A 19,807-nucleotide genomic window follows, 5' to 3' on the forward strand; every position below is an offset into this window, starting at 1 on the left:
TGCAAACTAAAATGAAATGATAATGTGAATTCTTTTCACGAGTTGTATATTGTGCCTGTAGGTTAGTTTCACTGTATTCTGCAAATAAATTTGTTCCATGTTAGCTCCTTAAAAAGGCTGTGGACGTGAGAGTGTCTAGCTGTGTGGAGTTTATAAGATGCGGTATTTGTTGCATAAGTCTTTGTAACAAGTACCAGAGACAGTGCTTGGAACAAGGAAAATGTATTGTCTTACAGTTCTGAGGGCCAGAAATTGGATCAGGGTGTCAGCAGGGTTATACCTTCTCTGAACGTGCTAGAGAAGACTCTGCTACAGAGTCTAGAAGAAGACTCTCTCCTAGCTTCTGACAGCGTCACGTGTTCCTTAGTTTATAGATGGCTCTCTTCTCTGTGTCCCTTCCAATTGGTTTCCCTCTGCATGTGTCCGTGTGTACAGTTCTCCTTTTTGAAAGAACACCAGTCATATTGGATTAAGGCTTACCTTAATAACTTCATTTTAACTTGATGACTTCTGCAAAGACTCTATTTCTAAATTAGGTCACAGCCTGGGCTCTTGGGAGGTCAGACTTCAATGACTTTTTGGGGAACACAGTTCCACCCATAACAGATGGGTTCAAGGGGTGGTGCCATCTGAAGTCCTTTCAGGAATAAGGTACGGACTTAAAGAATTGTACTTTTTAAAGGGGAATAGCAATTGCCCTGTTTAGGTATCCTTCAAAATAACTAGTTTAAGTACCTCTAAGTTTACTTACAAGCGAGCATTGGAGCTCTACAGCTCCAATTTTGCATTAATCTCATAATTGGCGACATCTTCTGGAAGTGATTAACCAACTGCTTGATTTCCCCCCCTCTCTTTGCAACTGCTCAGTCCCCTACTTCTCACCCCCTCAGTCTTCCACAGCTATGCAATATTTTCACTAATTACGTGGATATTTAATAAGAAATTTTATTGTTTTACTGATTATGAAAGATATGTTTGTGTGAACAGGAACGTGTAAAGAAACTAAAAGTACCTATAACCCATTAATTAATTACTAGGAATTGATAACATGTTTGTGTGTTCTCCTGGCCTTTTCCATACATAGCAAATACGATTTTTCAAACAAATTTTTATGATTGCATAGCCTTTTAACTGGGTTGTGGATAATTGGATTAATTATTATTGCTAGTGCTCTCAAATTAGACATTTTAAAATTCATTGCTCCTGCCTTCTTCTCTTCTGTTACCTCTTGGAGCCCAAGATAGACGTATTTTTGTTTCTTGTCTTCTCTACTGACAACAGATTTTGGTTTTTATTAGAGTTTTGGAGTTCAAAGGGACCTTAGGACAACTACCCCTTTATGGCTACAGGTACTGCAGGGGAACTAAATCTGGGATCGAGATATTCACAGTGATGAGCAGATTCTAAATGAACTCCTTCAACATAGTAATTTAGATTGAAGCTATGTGAGAGCTAGTTTACATTATTATTAATTTGCCCTTCCTTCTGAAAAGCTACCAAACTGGAATAACAAATATGGGTGGGGCCGGGGGGAGGGGGGTTGGGATGGTTATGCAGGAAGTCTTCAGCTAACAGATTGGTTTCCAAAGATTCTTTTTTGAAGTCATTTGATTGGAGTTCCTTATTCATTTTCTCAGAAACAGTGTGTCAGTTCAGTTCCTCAGCCAAACGCACAGGGTGTGTTTTAGTGCCAGTTATTACCATAGTTCACAACATTATGGCATAGAGTTCATTCACAGGGGCTGCTGTTGCTGCATGGAGAAAAGTATGCCTGAGAATTTCATGTCTTTTGCTGCCTTTCATTCTTCAGGAAGGAAACTCATGGGAAGATACCTATCGCTGTTACAGTTATCTGAGGAGAACCTGACAATTGGAAGGAAAAGGAAGTAGGTATAATGAGTGGGATCTCTGTGTTTGACATAGACTTGTGTTCAGGTTTCCTCTCTTCCATTTTGGTTACAGCCATGGGCCCATGACCTTAAACTCTTGAGTTCATCTAGAAAATGGGCCCCAAATAATATATATAACCATTAGTTACCTCACTTGAAGCTTGACATTATTCTAAGACCTGTACACATATTAACTCATTTAATCCCCACAGCAGCTCTGACGTTGGCACTGTTGCTGTCTTTGTAAGGATCATACTGAGCTGCTTGTCTCCAAACACTGCTTTCGGGTTATTGGGAGGAGTAAATAAGATCATGTATGTTAGGTGGCCAGTTCAGTAAGTGTTAGTTCCCTTCAGCTCTTTAGGTGTGTGCTAGGCACCCTGCATTTTTGTGGCGGTCTCGGCTTATAATCACAAATTATGAGTTCCCTGTATTAGCAAAAGCAAGTTTTAATAATGTGGTACCTCTCTTGACTTGTCTACACGTTACCGTCTTACTGCAGGTGAAGATCCCCACTCACAGTTAAGGGCCATTTCAGAGTGGGTGGAAAGGGGAGGGAAAGCACTGGGGAAAGCCCAGTCAGCACAGTGGCAGTGTGACTTGATGTCAGGGCTAATCAGTGACTGGGAACCCTTGACACAGCATAGTAACTTCCCCTCCCTGCAGACTGAGAGCCTTTTCTTTGTAGTCTTGAATTAAACTTACTGTAGTACTTAGATAGACTCTAATGAAAAAATTTAACCTTTAGATTAAAAATTACAGACCTTGGGGCACCTGGATGGCTCAGTTGGTTAAGCGACTGCTTTCAGCTTAGGTCATGATGCTGGAGTCCCGGGACTGAGTCCCATATTGGGTTTCCTGCTCAGCAGGGAGCCTGCTTCTCCCTCTGACTCTCTCCCCTCTCATGCTGTCTCTCAAGTAAATAAATAAAATCTTTTTAAAAAAATTATAGGCCTTTTTGATGAAGGGATTGAATTCTAAGGAATGATTCAGTAGGCAGACCTTGAAGGATCGTCTAAAAATAATGACATATTTCTACCTGACAACTCCCATTTTGTCACCCAAGAAAAGTAATGGCAATTTTCCAATATTGCCTAATATTTAGACCATATTCTAGTCATCCCAGTTGTTTAAAAAATGTCTTCTGTGGTCTTTTGTGAGTTTTTTGAGCAACAGTCCAGTCAAGGTTTATGCACTGCCTTTGTCTCCACAGTCTTTTTAAACCTAGAACAGTCCCTTAAGTTCTTTCTTTTTTTTTCCCCCTCAGTAACACTGAATTTTCCAACCGACAGGACAGATTGTCTCATTTAATACTCTGTCTGAATTTGTCTGAACATTCCTTTGTGATATCTCTTAATTTATTCTTCTTGTATTTTATTTTTCTTGTAATTTATTCTCTTGTATTTCTATAAAGTTCAAATTAGGTCACAAGGCTTGAGTAGACTGAGGTTAAACATTCTTTGACAAGGTTGCTTCATGAGTAATGTTATGTACCTCACGTTGCGGCATGTAATGTGGAACAGTATCTGTAAGTGATGCTGAATTTGATACTGTGATTAAAGTAGAAACTGTCAGATCTCTTCATTGTAAGTGGAATATTTCACTTTGCAGCTACCAAGTAATCTGGGGTATTTGGCACTTTGGTGATATCCTGTGCATCCACTGATGATGAGGGCAAGTTGAAATATTTCTTTGGGTTTTGCAAAATGGTGTTTTTCTTTCACTCCTTCCATGCTTATTCGCAGGCATTTCTCTATAAAGAATTTTCTTTCGTTACCTGGAGTTGAAGTATACCTCTTCCTATAAAGGCAGAATAAGTGTTTATGTCTTCGGTGATCAGTATTTAGGATAAGGAATTAGTTTGTCACTCCCCACCAATGCTACAAATGAGTTTTCTCATTTCTCATTCTTTTACTCTCTTTGGAGTATCATGATAGATTTTTGCATGTTTTATAATCAGTTACAGTTGGTTTAATATTTATAGTTATTCTTTTTCGTGCTTAAATTATCCTGGATTTGGCCAGTGAGAGCCCCTCACTGGCTGCTGCCATGACTTGTTGATATACGGAAGAGTTGCAGGAGTAGTACAAGGAATTCTCAAATAGCCTTTACTCAGGGTCACTGATTGTTTACCTTTTGCTGAATTTGCTTGGCATATATACACACGATTTTATCTGAAGCATTTAAGGATAAACTGGAGAATTGTGTCACTTTACTCTTTGGTTCTTCAGCATGCATTTCCAAAGAACAGGGATGTTCTCATTCATAAACACGGTATAATTTAGAAAATTAATACTTTTATCTGTAATGCATTTTTAAATTTAGACAGTTGACCCAATAATGTTTAATATTAAATTAAAGATTATCATAGTGTATTTACTTAGCTTCTTCTTCTTCTTTTTTTTCTTTTTAAGTGTCCTTTAATAACTGTTCCTCAGCGTTTTTTGGTTGACCTTGACACTTTGGAGCAGTATCATCCAAATAGTTTGTATACTGTTCCTTACTCTGGGTGTGGCTGATGATTCTTTGTGATTAGATTCGGTTTCTGCATTTTTAACAAGAATACCACAGACATGGTATGTCCTGTTCAGGGGGCCTATGATCATGATTTGTTTGAACATTGGTGATGGTAGCTTTGATCATTTGGTTGTGGTTTCCCCTTCATCATCAAGTTACTCTGTTTACTTTATAATTAATTTGGGGGGGAGATACTTTTGATACTAAGTATGCATACTGCTTCTCACCTCATCACATTTCACTGGCTAGTTTTAGGATGGTCATTTTTTCTTTAGGTATTATTTGGTATTCTGCCACAAAGAGACTTCCTTCCTTTTCTGTGTTTATTTATAGCACTCTGGACTTTTATTTTGTTCAATATGTTGTGATCTGTTGTTAATTTTGATGCATGAATTGCCCCCAACATGGCCAGTGGACATTAAACCGGCCTTTCTTTCCTTTTGTCATGTTTTCATCATTCTTTGAACACTTACTAATATCCTGGCATAAAATAGTTTAGGTTCATCTCGTACTTTACTTTCTCTAGCCCTGCAGACAGACTTTTCTAAGTGCCTTGATTCCTTTTAATGGAGATTGGTATTTAGAAGTGAAGGTATGGATTCTAGGCGTGCTTATTGGTATGGCGTGTCATGGTTTTGAGGTTCTTTTGTTTTAGTGGACCTATAGCAAGGAAAATTTTTTCCAGTTGGTTCACATTGATATTTTCAAATCAAATTTAACATTAGAGTGCCTTTTTTCTTTGAATTTTCATTTCTGCAATTTTAATTGGAAGAGCTACAGAAGGTTTTAGAAATATTCTTGTATGGTGTTTCTGAAGTTCATTAGTAATCTAGTTTTAGTGTGTTGTTTTGGCTGTATAGTCACTGTCAGTGGATGGAAATAGTTGTGAAACCTGCTGATCTCGTTAGAACAGATAAATGTTTCACAATTAAAAAAATTTGAAATTTCATGTTACAAATTTTTAAGATGAAACCTATTATATCTAGATATTGTTTTATTTACACATGAAGAAAAAGTAGCATTAATCAAAGTTCCAGTATTTTAAGGATTCAAAGTGCTAACTTCAGTTTTCTTATCTATAAAATTTGATAAGAAGAGTTGTTATGAAGATAAAACAGGTAATATATATAAAGGTACCCAGCATAGGCTTTGGCCTTTCACAGATACTTAATAAATGGTATCTATTATTATTACGCTAATGTTTTCATCTCGAATATTGCTTATAGGGGCATAGTGGGCACTACAAATTACTCTGAATACTACTCATTTGATTAACAACATTCCTTGTTGATGTGGATCTTAAGATTTTGCATTCTAAAACTATTGACTTTCTGTGTTTTCATAATTATATGGATTTGTTTAATGTATAAGCCTAAACCTCAATGAAGTTTCAGACTAGATTTACCCACATAATCAGCACCAGTATTAAGGAACATTTTCATCACTTTTGAAGTCACCCTCCTTCCTGTTCTCTTCCAGTGACTACCTACCATTCTCTTTCTCCAGGGACTTTTTCTGCTTTTTCTCCATGCTTTTTTCTACTTCTTCCCTCCTGTGCCATACCCCAAACATAATGGGTATATTAAATCAACTATTTTTGAGATTAGAATTGTATTCAATGAGAAACTTTATTTATGTTTTCTTTTCAAAATTAATTTTTTAAAAAGATTTTATTTATTTGAGAGAGAGAGCATGTGTGCCTGAGAGAGAGGGAGAAAGAGAGCATGATTGGGGGGATGTGAGGGTGAGGGGCGGAAGAGAGGGAGAAGCAGGGAGCCTAATGTGGGGCTCCATCCCAGGACCTCAGGGTCACATGACCTGAGCCAAAGGCAGACGCTTAGCCAACTGAGACACGAAGGCGCCCCTCTTTCAAATTTTTATTTAAATTCTGGTTAATATACAGTGCAATATTGGTTTCAGGAGTAGAATTCAGTGGTTCATCACTTACATAGAATACCCAATGCTCATCATAACAAGTGTTCTCTTTAATACCCATCCCCCCATCTAACCCATTCCCCCACCCAGATCTGTCCAGCAACCCTCAGTTTGAAACTCTGTCATTAAAAAGTATCTTTTAATGGGGTTGGTTTCACCCCCATATGTTCACATCTTTTTTTGTGTATGAGTAAAATCATAGTGTTTGTCTTCTCTGACTGACTTCGCTTAGCATTAGATACTCTAGCTATATCCATGTCATTGCAAATGGCAAGACTTCATTCTTTTCCATGGCTGAGTAATATTCTATTGTGTATATGTATCACTTCCTCTTTATCCATTCATCAGTTGTTGGACATTTGTGCTCTTTCTGTAGTTTGACTATCGTTGCTAATACTGCTATAAACATTGGGGTGCATGTGCCCCCTTCGAATCTACATTTTTGTATTCTTTGGGTAAATACCTGGTAGTGCAATTGTTACGTCATGAGGTAGCTCTATTTTTAACTTTTTGAGGAACCTCCATACTGTTTTCCAGAGTGGCTGCTCCAGTTTGCATTTCCACTGACAGTGCAGGAGGGTTCCCCATGCTCTGTATTCTCACTAACCCCTATTCTTTCTTGTGTTGTTAATTTTAGCCATTCTGCAGGTACAAGGTGGTATCTCATCATGGTTTTGATTTGTGTTTCTCTGATGACGAGTGATGTTGAACATCTTCTCATGTGTCTGTTAGCCATGTGGATGTCTTTGGAAAAGGCACTTTGGAAAAGTGTCTATTCATGTCTTCTGCCCATTGATGAGTTCTTTATAAGTTTTGGATACGAAGCGTGTATTATATATGTCACTTGCAAATATCTTCTTCCGTTCTGTAGGCTGCCTTTTAGTTTTGTTGATTAATTTTTTCACTGTGCAGAAGCTTTTTCTCTTGAAGTCCCAATAGTTCATTTTTGCTTTAGTTTCTCTTTTCTGTGATGATGTTTCTAGTTAAGAAGGTCCTATGGCCGAGCTCAGAGAATTGCTGCCTGGGTTCTCCTCTAGGATTTTGATGGTTTCCTGTCTCACATTAAGGTCTTTCATCCATTTTGAATTTATTTTTGTGTATGGTGCAAGGAAGTGGTCCAGTTGCATTCTTCTGCATGTGGCTGTCCAGTTTTCCCAGCACCACTTGCTGAAGAAACTGTTTTTTGTTTTTTGTTTTTTTTTAAAGATTTTATTTATTTATTTGACAGAGAGAGATCACAAGTAGGCATAGAGGCAGGCAGAGAGAGAGAGAGGAGGAAGCAGGCTCCCTGCTGAGCAGAGAGCCTGATGCGGGGCTCCATCCCAGGACCCTGAGATCATGACCTGAGCCGAAGGCAGCGGCTTAACCCACTGAGCCACCCAGGTGCCCCAGAAACTGTTTTTTTTCTACTGGATAATCTTTCCTGCTTTGTCAAAGATTAGTTGACCTAGATGAGAGACTTTAAATGGGCTTTGTGAGTAGCTTTTTGCCTAAGTTTCATATTATAATTTTTTATTAATCAATCAATTAATTTTTAATAAACATATAGTGTATTTTTATCCCCAGGGGTACAGGTCGGTGAATCGCCAGGCTTACACATTTCACAGCATTCATCATAGCACATACCCTCTCCAATGTCCATATCCCCACCACCCTCTCCCATCCCCCCTCCCCCCAGCAACTCTGAGTCTGTTTTTTGAGATTGAGTCTTTTATGGTTTGTCTCCCTCCCAATCCCACCTTCTTTCATTTTTTCTTTTCCTAACCCCCAACCCTCACATTGCATCTCCACTTCCTCATATCAGGGAGATCCACATTATAATTTTTAATGTTAATACACTAGTGACATATTTTACATGTAGGAATTAAACTTTAATTTGTATTTTACTTTATTTAATTTATTAAAGGATAATAAAGGATAATAAAAGGAACCTCTTTGAGGTTCAAGGAAGTTAGAATGTTTTTTCAGTATCACTTATTGATTATTTTTGTCTGTGAAGAAAAAAAGTGGAACCTCAGTTTGCTTTTCTGTAGGGATAAAGCGACTTCATATCTCCTATACATAGTAAGTACCTAGTGCTCGTAAGTCATATAAGAAAATATTTTTAAGGTAAATATATGAATCAGTATAGGCAGTGCCTTATGTATGACTTCACCTGCATTTATTTATATTCTGCCTATATAAGATCATTTAAGTTGGGACTTGTATGTGTGAACTTGCTGTGGGACAGCTCTGTCTTTCTAAAGAGATTTTAGGTATTACTAATTTATATAGGAGTGACTTTTCGAAGACATTTTATTCAAGTATGTAGCATAAACTATGGGAAACTACCATAGTTTTTAGGAATATAGGGTATATCAGCATTAGAGAAACTAATCATACTCCATTCAAATGTAAAGTAAGGCGCTGTTAAGTGTGTCTGCATCTTAAGTATTATATTTTGATCTGTATGCTAAACTTCGCTGAAGAAATCATCAATCAGGGAAAAGTCCAGCAACATGTTACTGTAATGATTTAGAAATGTGAAGTATGTGCAGTAAGAGCAAAGTGAAAAGAAAAGATTAAGGTAAACCTGCCTGGAATGATAATGGGTAATATGCGGAATGTGATTATAAGACTAGGTGACCATTTATTGTCTAAACTGGAGCACTTAGGGAGTGAAAAGGTGTGCTCTTAATTATGCCGTGACAGCTGACACACAGTGTCTCAGGCAAACCGGGACATGTGGTCATCCTCTTAGAGGGTTAACGTGGATTTCTCAGTCATGTCCTAGAGTTCTAGAATTACTATTTCTTTAAACACAAAAGAAGTGATAGTAGCACAGCTAAAGAGGCAAATGTTACATGAAACATGGCAAATGTGAGGTCTTCAAACTGAAAATATGAGGGAAAAGTTTATAGGTAATTGGATGATTGTATTTTGCTATACTATGTAACAGATTACCATAAATTTAGCAACGGAAGCCAACACACAAAATAAGAGCTTCTGTGGGTTAGCTGTGCCCTCTGGAAGGCTGCATTGAGTGGTTTGGCCAGAGCTTAGTTCTCATCTGGAGTCTCACCTGGCAGTGGGTTCGTTTTCCAGGCTCACTTAGGACTTAGGCTGTTGTGGAGTTTGTTGTAAGGCCAACCGAGGGCCCTGGCTTTTGCGGGCCGCCCTCAGTGCTGAGAGACTGCCTGCAGTTGGTAGCCCTCTGGGCCTCTGTACCATGTAGCCCTGCCCACCAGATAGCCCTCTCCACAGGCCCTCTCACAGCTCCGCAGCTTGGTGCTTCCACGCCAGTCAGTGAATCAAAGAGCTGGCCTGGAGCAATGTGGAGTCTTCTGTAGCGTAATCCAGTCACAGGAGCGATGTTCCCTCAACTTTGTATTCCGTTTGAGGCAAGTCACAGGTCCTGCCTACGTTCAAGGGAGCAATTTCCGTCCAGCGCAGTGAGGCATTCCCAGTGGCTTGTCCTCAAGGAGTTTCAGTCTGACAGGTTTAATTCTTACCTTGTGTGGTTAATGTCTTCCTTGTGATTGTTTTATGTGAGGTGAGTGGCTGTCTTTTTCTGAACGAATGGAGTCGTCATCTCTCTCACTTGTTGGGCAGTTAATCATGTGTTGCATTTTGTTTTAGCCAACCTAATCTTTATTATACAAAAACTTAAACAGATATTAAGGGAAACAAAATAGTATTGTATGCTGTCCTACTCCTATCAACTAGCTACAGCAGAAAGCATCTCTTGGCCAACCTTGGGTCTTCCTTGTTTCTACCTTCCTTAAACCTTTCCAGATTATTTTGAGGCAAATCCTGGGTATCATTTCATTATTTAAATATTGTATGATTTAAGTTTTTTTTTTTTTTTTTTTAAGATTTTGTTTATTTAGGAGAGAGCATGCATGTGGGAGAGTGGGAGTGAGGGGGAGGGACAGAGGGAGAAGCAGACTCCCCTGTGAGCAGGGAGCCTGACGCAGGACTTCCTCCTAGGACCCTGGGATCATGATCTTCAGGTCATGCTAAGCCACCCAGGCACCCTTAACTTTCTTTTTTTTTTTTAAAGATTTTTTTTATTTATTCTAGAGAGCGAATGGGCATGTGAGCAGGCGGAGGGGCAGAGGTAGAGGAAGAGACCCTCAGGCGATGCCATGCTGAGCACGGAGACTGACATGGGGCTCAGTTCCCCGATCCTGAGCACATGATCTGAGCCGAACCCGAGAGTTAGATGCATTAACTGACTGCGGCACTCAGGCATGGTTTAACTTTTTTTTTTTTTTAAAGATTTTATTTATTTATTTGACAGAGAGAAATCACAAGTAGATGGAGAGGCAGAGAGAGAGAGGGAAGCAGGCTCCCCGCTGAGCAGAGAGCCCCATGCGGGACTTGATCCCAGGACCCTGAGATTATGACCAGAGCCGAAGGCAGCGGCCCAACCCACTGAGCCACCCAGGCGCCCCAGGCATGGTTTAACTTTTTAATGTGTTTGATTTAGGCTCTCCTCTTGGATATCGTGTGTTCCCTGAGGTTCTGGACCATATGTATTCCATACATTGTTTTGTTCTAGTAGTGCCTTATATAAACTTAGAAGTCAGAAAATTCTGTATTCTCTCGTTTGAGTTCGGTTTACAAACCAACCTAGAATAAGTTATTTTTCTATCTTATTCTCTCCATTGGAGAATTTCACTTTATTAAATTACCTAAAGGGTTTTTATTAAGATCTGTTTTGTTCTAGTTATTTGTAAAACTTGGACTTAGGTCACCCCAACTCTGCCATCCTCAGCAGTGTGATGGAAACTCAGGTTTTGCTTAAAGTAATCTTTTTGTCTCAGCAGGAATCATCTCAGAGTCCTGCGAGCAGTGGGGCCTGGGAAAGGACCCCTTTCCTGACACTGCTTTCTCCCAGCTGGCCTGTGCTGGGGAAACAGTCATAACTCAGGGACAGCGGAGGCCTCCAGTGGGTAGGATGTGGTGAAGGCGGAACTGTTGGTTCCCAAAGTCTAGACAGAACGAGCCCTATGAAAACAGTTTCTGTGGTTCAGGGTGGGCTGTTCTTATCCAGTGTGGTAGTGAAGAAAAGCAAGCTTTCCTTGGTGCTCTCCTCCTTCACAAGCCTGCTCTGGCAGTAAATGCTTCTGTGTCTGTGTATATGCCTATACATAAAATAGCAGATCTCATGAGATAACACTTAACACTAAGCGTTCGAGTAGAATGTAAATGTTTAGAGATTCAGATGGTATAGGAAAGGGTTACTTACATTTAATAAATTTTGTTACATATAGAGATTTGAGATAAAGTGTAAATTGTAAATGTTTTCATTTTATGATGTGTTTTTATTCATATTCAAATTGCTCATAGGTATCCCCCCCCCCCCCCCCCAGGTAACTTTAACATTAGTGTTGGGTTCATCTCTAGTTATTTTGTGACCTAGAGCATAGTTTGTCAGAGCATGTCATCTTTATTTTCATGTAGGTGTTTCCCTATGTATAGCACTTTAAAATTCATTTTTGATGGCGTCAGTGGGTACTGTGGCTTGGGATAATAACATTTCTATTTTTATAATATTGACAGCTGATTTGTCTGTCTGTTTGCTGATGTGCCCACATAATATATCACTGATTGTTGACCTTTTCTCTCCCTTATAAAAGTGATTTTTGCAAGTCTTATTTATTACAACATCCAGCTTGTAGAATGATGAAATCATATCTCTAGGCATAATTAATAAATGTGTTTAAGTTCTTCTCTAAAGGCATCTAGAACTCTCATTTGTTTCAGGTCCACTAGACTTCCTTGGATAACCCTTTGTTGTTCAAAAGGAAGTAACTGAGAGTATTATTATTTTTTATTTGGGGATTTTTGCTTGGAATAGTGGTCTGAATGAAACAGCTTTAATATGGAGGGAGAGTTTCTGATGAGGTTGATTTAGCATCAGAGATATTCCTTTTATAATGTTTATTAGCAAAGGTTTTCATAATCATTGTGTAATGAATTATACAATATGTATATTCTGGGGAGGCTTGACCACTTTGAAGTAATATACTTGTTAAACTAAAAACTCTTATTTTCTAAGAAATATGTTAGAAGGAGCCAGAGGCCAGTCTAAGCTCCAGCACATCCAATTTCTGTGGAACTGACGGAGAGATGTGAGTGTGGTGTGTGTATTGTGTTCAGTTTATGAAACTGTAACAGATCTGGAGGATAACAATGGACCAGATATTTTTGAGGAATTCATGGAGGAGTGAAGAGTAGTAGAAAGGGTTCACGAGACAGCAGTGAGTGGGAGGAGTCAGGGCAGGAAAGAGCAGAGCTGATAAAGAACTGTGGGCTGTGTGTTCTCAGGAGAGCCTCATGGAAGGTTGCATTTGGAACCCGTAGCTGCTGTCAGAGTGTGCCTGTGATGCGGTCACCATGGTAATCAGTTCAAGAAGTTGGTTCACAGGAGCAGGTTCAGCAGAGCCTCCTGTCTTCTGTTCAGAGTAGCTGGCATGCCAGGTTTTTACCGTTAGGAGGAAGCCAGAGATGTGGTCCTTGGGGGAAGTGGGTCACCTTTTCTCTGAAGAGAGCTGAGAGAGTCCTGGGCCTCGACATTGGAGAGCACAGAGAGGGCCTATGGTAGTTTGGGTTTCCCCAGGAGTGGGGGGCAGGGAGCAGGGCCGGCCTGCTGCTCACACTCCGCTGCCTCTCTAGAACTTGAAGCCACTGCTCCCTGGACAGGTGCACGGGAAGGCTGTGCCAGGTACTTTTGCTCATCGTCTTTCATTCACAAACCTGAACAACTAACCAAGGATTTGCAGCCACTTGATGAACACTGAGAGCTTGAAAGAAAACAAGAAACTTGACCGATTTCCCTTCGAGTGGCAGTAGTGGAACGAGTAGGGTCACATTTCTGTTCCTTTCCTGTTTTCTCCTTCCTTCCTTGTTTTTCTCCTCCCTCCTCCCTCCTCCCTCCTCCTCTTCTTTTTTTTTTAAATTCTGCTCTCCTGAACTGCTTTTTGGTGGAGTGATGGCATTTTCTTTATTTTTTGCTAGTTACCTATAAACTTTTTAGCATGCGTGACTAAAATTTTATGTCTTAAGTTATTCAACATGTCCCCCCTCTACAAGGCAAGCTCCTTTGCATGCATTAGCTATTCTTTGAGTAATCTCTCTTTCTAGTTATTGTTTTTTGAATAAATCGTGACAGATTTAGTTGTAATTATAGAAATGAATATTTAAGTGTTGCAGTCCCTGAGTACATAAAGAATTAATTGGGAGGTAGAAGAAATGAGAGGTAGCAGGAAAGGTACACGTGCTAATTCTCTTTTGCTTCATGTCAGGAATTTCTTGAGTACTACATGAAATTGGCAAACCTAGCTACAATTTAGATGTAGAATTACTAGAAGCCTTAGAGCAATGTTGTATCCAGTAATACACAATAAAAATTAAAAGGTGATGGGGAAGTGGAGTTTGGAGGTTGTCTATGTGCACGCATGTGCGTGTCATCGCGCCAGTTTTCCCATCTTGAGTAGCAGATTTAAAAGCTTTTTGCTGAGGCGTATATTAAAGTGATAGTAATCACCATGAAAACTAAAACCCAGCTTTTAACAGTGGTTGTTCCTGGGGAAAGGAATGTAAAGGGAAGGAGTGGTAAACAGTAACTCCTGTGTTTTTATTTTCTGTGCCCCCTTTACGGTTTGCATTGCTTTCAGATTGCGAGCATCCAATATTTATTAAAGTTTTGTACAGGGTTCACAGAAGGGATTTGATACTTATTCTGATATTTTTAACAAATGTCTGTAGGGCACTAACTCTAGATTTTTGAGTAGATTGAGGATTGGCATACTTGCCTTCTACCTACACAGTAGCTATCAAAACAAAGTGCACTTAAAGTACTGTCCTCTATTGGAATTTTCCATCCTGTTGCCCAGTTTGGTAGAACGACCACTTAGGAAAACCTCAGTGACTAATGCTTTCATCAGTCCTTTACATGGTGCTTTAATGCTATAGAGAAGTTTCACACTCATTATTTGATTATGTGATTTCCATGACAACCCCATGAGGCAGGGAGAGTAGATGTTTCTCTGTATGAGAAGGCAAGGAAATGGAGACTGACAGATTGACTTGCTAAGGGCGTAGGGCTTGTAAAGTGGCAACGGAACCTGCTCTCATGCTCTCCCGATTCGCTGCTCGTCCCATACCCCTGTGACAGTTCTGCTCCTGCGCGGCTCCTTGTGTCCTGGGTGTCTGAAGGGTCTCTCCTACCAGCGCTTATCTTTCCTCTTTGTAACATGCCCCAGACTCCAGTTGTGACATTAATGGCCTTGTTTCCTTCCTGCATTCTGAAATTTGTATTCTAGCTGTGCTTAAAATATATAAATCTGTGTTAATTGTAATTCAGTTTTTGAGATGTGCCACACATAAATGTTGGGTATCATTCAAACTTTATTTCGGCAGCTGGGCAACCCTTGTTCCTTACCCTGCTGAGCCGATCTTTTCTTAGAGAAATAGATGCCTTCCAAATTTTTCTCATATCCTTGTTTGGTGCTGTTGTGGTTTGCCGAATCAGAGCAGTGGAATTTAAATGTTGTTTACTTCAAGAACTAACTTATTGTCTTGGGCTTGCGATATTGAATAAGCAACACTTGGCCTTACCTGAACCCTACAGTTGTGTTTTTCACCTAAGAAATTTTTATTTCAACTAGTGATTTGCTCTCCAGGAAAACAACAGTGAGGAAGTAAAGTGTATTTAGCTCTTGTCTTGGGAGCCCAGTGTAATACTCCTGTCCCTTGATTATGGGTTTTTAAAAAAATATGGTAAAATATATAGAATGTAAAATTTGTCATTTTAACTGACCTTAAGGGTACATTTTGGTGACATGAGTTACGTTCATCATGTTGTGTAACCATCACCACCATCTCATTCCAAAACGTTTTCATTACTCCATACAGAAACTTCAAGCCATTTGATGGTAACTCCCCTTTCCTCCCTCTCTCCAAACCTTACTATCCTATACTCTACTTTCTGTCTTCTATAAATTTGCCTACTTTAGGTAGGCATGTAAGTGGAAGCATACAATATTTGTGTCTGGCTCCTTTCACTTAGCATACTTTTTTTTTTTTAAATTGTATTTATTTATTTGACAGACAGAAATCAGAAGTAGGCAGAGAGGCAGGCAGAGAGAGGAAGGGAAGCAGGCTCCCTGTTGATCAGAGAGCCCGATGCAGGGCTCCATCCCAGGACCCTGGAATCACGACCTGAGCCGAAGGCAGAGGCTTCAACCCACTGAGCCACCCAGATGCCCCCTTAGCATACTTTTTTCAAGGTTCATTCATTTGTTGCATGAATCCATACTGCATGTTTTTAAATGGCTGAATAATATTCCTTAATATTGCATTGTATCATTCCATATCTTGTTTATCCATTCATCCCTTGATAGGCATTCGGAGTTGTTTCTACCTCCTGGCTATCACAAATAATGCTGCTGTGAACACTGACATATGTGTATCTCTTTGACTTCCTTGTTTCAAAACTTCTGGATATATACCTAGGACTGAAATTATTGAGCCAAAAAGCCATACTTGACTTTTTGAGGAACCACTGAGTGTCCCTCCCTATATCCTCATCATGACTTGTCATTTTATTTTTTATTTTTATTTTTATTGTCTTGATTCTAGCCATCCTGATGGGTGCTGAAGTGTAGTACCTTGTGATTTTGATTTGCATTTGCCTGAGGAGTAAGGATATTAAGCATCTTTTCACGTACTTATCTGCCATCTGGGTTGTCTTTTTGTTTTTGTTTTTTTTTTTTAAGAGAGGAGAGGAGGTGGGACAAAAGAAGAGAGAATTTTTTTGTTTGTTTGTTTTATAAAGATTTATTTATTTATTAATTTAGAGAAAGCAGTGGGCAGGGGTAGAGGGAGAGAAGAGAGAGAGAGAGGATCTAAGCAGATTCCATGCCCATTGTGAGCCTGATGGGTGCTCAATCTCATGACCCTGAGACCATGACCTGAGCCAAAATCAAGAGTTGGACCTCTGACTGCCTGAGCTACCCAGGCACCGCCTCTAGTTGTCTTGAATTGTGGAAGTTCTTTATACATTCTGGATTTTAATCCCACTTGGTCATGAGTAAGAAGGCTTTGAATGTGTTGCTGAATTTGGTTTGCTAATATTTTGCTGAGTATTTTTTCATCTCCATTCATAAGGAATATTGATTGGTGTGCACTTTCCTTAGAGTGTCTTAGTCTGGCTTCAGTGTCAGGGTAATGCTGGCCTCATAAAATGAATTAGGAAGTGTTCCTTCTTCTTTAGTTTTTTTGAAAGAGTTTAAGAAAGGTGTTAATTCTTGTTTAAATGTTTGATAGAATTCATCAGTGGAGACATCTGGTGCTGGACTTTCTTTGTCGAGAGGTTTTCAGTTACTGACTCAGTCTCCTAACTTGTTTTAAGTCTTCCAATTTTTTATTTTTTTTCTTGACTCAATTGGCAGCTTGTACTTTTAGGAATTTGTCCATTTCGTCTGGATTTTGCAATTGGTTGGCATACAGTAGTTGGTCATGATATTTTCTTAAAATCTTTTCGTTTCTGTCATGTTGGTAGTAATATTCTGTCTTTTCTGATTTTATTAATTTGAATCTTTGCTCTTTTATCTTCATTAGTCTGGGTAAAGGTTTGTCAAATGTGTTGATCTTTCCAAAGAATCGTTTGGTTTTGTTGATTTTCTCTATTCTTTTAAGTTCTGTTTCATTTATCTACATGTGAATCTTTTATTATTTCCTTCCTTCTGCTAGCTTTGTGGGTCAGATTGCTCTTCTTTAGTAAACTCTTTCTTCATTGTTAATGTTGGCTTATCTGGATCTAATTTTTTTACTCTCTGAGCGTTGCTTTTGCTGTATCCCATTTGTTAACACATGTATTGTGTTTTTGTTTTCTTTCATCTTAAGGTATTTTCTAATTCCCTTTGGTTTCTTCTTTACCTCTTGGTTGTTTAAGAATATGTTGTTTAATTTCCACATACTAGTGAGTTTTTAAGTTTTCCTTGTTTTTTCAGTTTGTAGTCTTATTACAGCGTGGTCAGAGAAGATACTTTGTATGATTTCAGCCTTTTAAAATTAATTAAGGCTTCTTTATGGTCTAATGTAATATATTCTGGAGAATCTTCTGACTGGACTTGAGAAGAATGTATATTCTGTGGTTGGGTGGAGTGTTCAATTTATGTCTGTTAGGTTTATTTGGTTAACACTGTTGTTGAAGTCCTGTTACCTCCTTGAGCTTCTGTCTGGTGGTTTTTATCTATTATTGAATGAGAATATTGAGTTACCCATCTATTGTACAACTGCCCCTTTCCCTTCAATTTTGTCAGTTTTTAAAATTTATTTTTTTAATTGAGGTAGGATTGGCCTGTAATGTACAGGTATACAACATCATATTTGATGTTCATTGTGAAGTAGTCATCCCAGTAAGTGTAGTTTCTATTTGTCTTCATAAAGGATTACAAAAGATTTTCTTTTTATGTTAAGAACTTTCAAGATCTGTTCTCAGCAACTTTCAGATATGCAGTTTAATATTATTGACTTAGTCATCATGAGGAACATTACATTTCCATAACTTACTTATTTTATTGATCCTCTTCACCGGTTTTACTCCCCTCCCCCCCACTGGCAGTCTCCAGTCTGTTATCTGTCTGTGAGTTTTGTTTTGTTTTGCTTTATTTTTTTCTCAGCTCCACATAAAAGTGAAAGCATGTGGTATTTGCCTTAATGTGTTTGACTTATTTCACTTAGGGTAATAATCTCAAGGTCCATCTTTGTGTTACAAATGACAAGATTTCATTCTTTTTTATGTGTGTGTGTGTGTGTGTGTGTGTGTGTGTTGTTATTTGGTTCTTATATCAGCAATGCTGGCCTTGAAAGATGGGTGTGGCAGTTTCGGAAGAGTTTGAGAAGGCTAGGTATTGAATATTCTTTGAACGTTTGGTAGAATTTCCCAGTGAAGTACATCTGATCCTAGACTTTTGCTTGTTGGGAGGATTTTGATTATTGATTCAGTATCCTTACAAGTAGTCAGTCTTCTTAGACTTTCTGTTTGTTCAGGATACTGTCTTGGAAGATTGTATGTTTCTAGGAATTAATTCATGTCTTCTAGGTTGTCTAATTTGTTGGCATATAATTATTGATAATAGTCTTTTAGATCCTTTGTATTTCTTTGGTATCATTTGTAACTTCTTTTTCATTTCAAATTTTATTTGTATGAGCTCTGTCTCTGTTGTTCTTAGTGAGTCTAAAGCATTGTCAGTTTTTATTTTTATCTTTTCAAGGAAAAGAGACTCTTCATTTCATTGATATTTTCTAATTTTTTGTCTCTATTTTCTTTCTTTTTTTCTTTTTTTTTTTAAAAGATTTTATTTATTTATTTGACAGAGAGAAATCACAAGTAGATGGAGAGGCAGGCAGAGAGAGAGAGGGAAGCAGGCTCCCTGCCGAGCAGAGAGCCCGATGCGGGATCCAATCCCAGGACCCTGAGATCATGACCTGAGCCGAAGGCAGCGGCTTAACCCATTGAGCCACCCGGGCGCCCTCTATTTTATTTCTGCTATGATTTATATTATTTTTTTTCCCTACTATGCCTGGCCTTAGTTTTTCCTTTTCTAGTTACATTAGGTATAAAGTTAGGTTGCATATTGGAGATTTTTCTTGTTTCTTGAGTTAGACCTGTATTGCTGTCATTTTACCTCTTAGAACTGCTTTTGTTCCATCCCATAGATTTTGGTGTGTTATATTTCCAATTTAATTCGTTTCAAGGTATGTTTTTAAAATTTTTTTCTTTTGATTTCTTCATTGACCCATTGGTTGTTCAGGAACTTGTTGTTTTTTTCTCCATGTATTTGTGATATTTTGGTTTTGTTTTCTTCTTATAATTGCTCTTTAGTCACACTGTTATGGTTAGAAAAAAATACTTGATATGATTTCAGTTTTCTTACTTTAATTATTAAGACTTGCATGGTTAAAATCTGTTTTTGAGACTGTTTCATGAATACTTGAGAAAATTGTCTATTCTTCTTTTGGATGGAATGTTCTATATGTGTTTATTAAGTTCATCTAATCGTTTGTGTTGATTAAGGCTGTTATTTCCTTACTGTTTTTTTTTCTTTTTTCTTTCTTTTTTTTTTTGGTCTGGGTTATATAACCATTGATGTAAATGGACTATTAAAGTTACCTTCACTATCGTATTGCTGTCAGTTTCTCCCTTTAGGTTTGTTAATATTAGCCTTATATATTTAGGTACTCCTGTGTTGGGTCCATAAATATTTCCGAATGTTGTATTTTCTTGTTGGATTGATTTCTTTATTTTTATGTAATATCTGGTCCCTGTGTTTAAAGGCTATTTTGCTTGATACCCCACCTACCTTTTAGTTTTCATTTGTATGGTATATATATTTTCATCCCTTCACTTTCATTGTATGGTCTTATGTCAGAAGTGAATTTCTTTAGGCAGCATATACATAGGTTGTGTG

At 38.4% G+C, this 19,807-nt stretch overlaps 1 protein-coding gene across 3 annotated transcripts in view; it reads left to right on the forward strand.

Annotated features, from left to right (window-relative positions):
• USP12 (ubiquitin specific peptidase 12) overlaps positions 1–19,807 on the forward strand; it is a 106,458-nt gene that overhangs the window by 23,220 nt on the left and 63,431 nt on the right. The window contains exon 1 of one of the 3 annotated variants that reach the window (XM_059144802.1): positions 12,744–13,053. The exons of 1 other annotated variant lie outside the window; for it this stretch is intronic. The gene's annotated coding sequence lies outside the window, so the exon portion shown is untranslated. Of the gene's footprint in view, positions 1–12,743; positions 13,054–19,807 lie in introns of those variants that run through there. One more of the 3 variants, XM_059144801.1, reaches the window with a different exon arrangement.

Source organism: Mustela lutreola, chromosome 13 (assembly GCF_030435805.1).
Source record: "Mustela lutreola isolate mMusLut2 chromosome 13, mMusLut2.pri, whole genome shotgun sequence".
In the NCBI taxonomy this organism is placed as follows: Eukaryota; Metazoa; Chordata; class Mammalia; order Carnivora; family Mustelidae; genus Mustela; species Mustela lutreola.